Source organism: Fukomys damarensis, unplaced genomic scaffold (genome assembly GCF_012274545.1).
Source record: "Fukomys damarensis isolate Sample0158 unplaced genomic scaffold, DMR_v1.0_HiC HiC_scaffold_39, whole genome shotgun sequence".
Taxonomy (NCBI): Eukaryota; Metazoa; Chordata; class Mammalia; order Rodentia; family Bathyergidae; genus Fukomys; species Fukomys damarensis.
The window spans coordinates 40,852,372-40,855,147 of record NW_022900951.1 but is presented as its reverse complement, the minus strand read 5'-3'; positions in this window follow the sequence as shown (position 1 = coordinate 40,855,147).

The window sequence follows — 2,776 nt, the reverse complement described above, 5'->3', positions numbered from 1 at the left end:
GGCCTTTCCCCACATGCTTCTTTCTTTGTTTCAGAAAATGATGCCCCCCCAACCCCCACCCCAGCCCCATCTAAATTCTTTCTTTGCGATCTACTCCAAGGATTTACTCATTTCTCTCGGTTTTCCCCATATAGAGTATACAGGACACTTTCATGCTAAAAAATTCTGTTTTTCTCTTGTTAATCTGTCCTTTGTTATGTGGATGCCCAGTTAAAAACTATAAAGGGTAGAGAGAAAATTATTTTTCTCTCATTTAGCATTGTTCTGTAGAATCAGTTGATCCATATTTTTGAGATATAGTGGCAAACGCAAGTTGTTTTAGGATCCTATAAATTAAAGATTTCAAAAGAGCAATGCATAAAGTGAAAAAGATAAATACTGTATTGATTTAAAAATAAAAGGTTGTATTAACCTAAAGATCCAGAAGATGAATCCTAAGTGAACCAGTCTATTGGATTCCAAGAAAGAAGTGAAGAAAAATCTTTAGCTCAAATGTACAGAATTGTAAATACTCAGCAAATTTCTTTATTAGCTTCTTGGATGAAATTAATATGTCAGAAAAGTTTTTAGGAACAAATATAACAGTTGCTTCTGAGTACCATGCCTTCATCTCTTCTGAAGACCAGAATTATGCAGGCACCAGTTAGTTAAGCAGCACAGCTCACTGACTCTCTTAAAGCTCTCAGGCTAAGTTGTCCATGTTCTTGGTGATGTTGTCCACAATCTTAGTCACTGCTCATATAAGGGCATGTATTTCTTCACACTTCTTAGTGTTCCAAACAGTGGCTTGTCAAGTCAGACCACTCACGAATGGTCTACTGTCATAGTGAGTCCTTTGATGTTTATATTAAGTCTTTGATACTCAGTGTGCAAGTTTTCCTCAGGTCCTGGGGGAAGACAAGCAGCCAGGGATCCTAGAGTTTTGATAGGAATCTGGACAGTCAGGTTTTTGTTCTTGCTAATGCCAAGTCAGGCAGGAAAAAGAAAAACTGTGGATGCTAGTTTGGAGAGTTGTAGGCAGATATGGAAGAAAACTGGAAGAATTGAAAATTTAGGAAGAATTGACAATCTAAGCAAGGTAATAAGGTCAGTACTATTTGTAAATAGGAACCACATCTGTTTTTTCTTGCAGGAGAGGGAGCCAATTAAATCTCCATTAAACATCAGGGTTTGCATATCTAATACGTTATTGAAATTTATAAAACACATATGCAACAGTTCAAAAGTAATGAATAGGACCAGAGTCTGATAATCCAGAAGGGTGTGCTATAGATGATCCATAGTTTTCCATTGAAACAATTTTTTTCTCTAAAATACTGAAAAGCATTCACCAGTTTATTAGCATTTATTATATATTTGAGGCTAAAATGAATATTCAATTCAGCAGTCTGATTTTTATGTGCTTCCCCCTCAGTTAAAAAGGAATTCTTTAGAAGGGGGAAACTATATATGGAATGGCACATCACTCTGGAAACAAAAATCTCTTTTTTAATTCCAAAAAATTAGCAAATGAGTTCAAAGTTAACAAGATATAAATTGGGAAATAGGAAGGAAATGATACTATAAGGTGCCAAATATTTATATCCTGGACTCTTGCAAATGACTTTTCATATATTTATTTTTGCATCCCTCTAACAGGAATATAGACATGAACACTGAGAAACCCTTTATTTAAGTACAGGAATGAATGTGTTCTGATCCTAATTGGAAACAGCATTTTGTCTGCTTCAGTGATATGAGAAGCTGAAGAACATAGCAGCCATTGTTTTTTGTAATTTAATATTAAAGTTTACTACAGAGTTAAAAACTATAGCCCCATGGGACAAATCAGCCCACTTACTACTTTTATAAATAAAGTTTTATTAGAATGTAACTTTGCCGGTTTGTTTGTGTATATTCTATGGCTGCCAGAGACCGGATGGCCCACAAAGCCTAAAATATTCATTATCTAGACCTTTTTGGAAAGAGTTTACTGATACCAGACTGTTTCTGTGTTCTGGCATTCAGTAGATTCTTTCCAGGTTCTTGGTGTCCTGAACAAAAAATTGGTCAAGACACGTGAAAACGTTAGCAAGATTTTACAATTATTAAAAGTGGAAAAAGAAGTACACTATTCAGAGAGCAGGCCAATTAAAGGTAGGAAAAATGTATTCTTTGCAGAGTGAGAACAGAACACTAAAAGAGCTCACAGTGACCATTGAAAGGAACCAGCGCCTACCAAAGATCACTCAGTGCACTGACAGAGCTCGTATGAGGGATTTTTATTAAAGAGCCATGCGGCAGCACAGTGGCCTGCTCGTGGAAAGGGAACAGAAGAGAGAGAGAGGGAGCCAGAAAGGGGCTGGGTTACATAGTGGGTGACTAGTATAGGTGGGTTGTGGATTGTGTCAGCTGCAGGGGCGGCCACTTAGGGGCCACTCTTGGACATTTAGTATGACCCGTGTCGCGTGAGGTGGGGAATGGAAACTTTAAGGTGAAGAAGGAAGTTATTTATCAGAATGGAGGCAGCCATTCCAAGGCAGTTATCTTACAACCATGAAGTTAATGGCGGATGTCTTTTTTATCCTTCTTCAGGCTGATGTCAGATCTAGGTAATCCTGTCAAAAACTTCCTTGATTTTTACACCAGAAGAATTGAAGATAGCACTTTCTAATTGGTCTCAGGGCTTGGGAACTGCTTCCTGTGCATGTGTCCTGGATCTCTGTGATTGACAGGCCATGCCAATTTTCAGTTGACCATGGCCTCATTATTTTATAATACTATGAATATATATTTG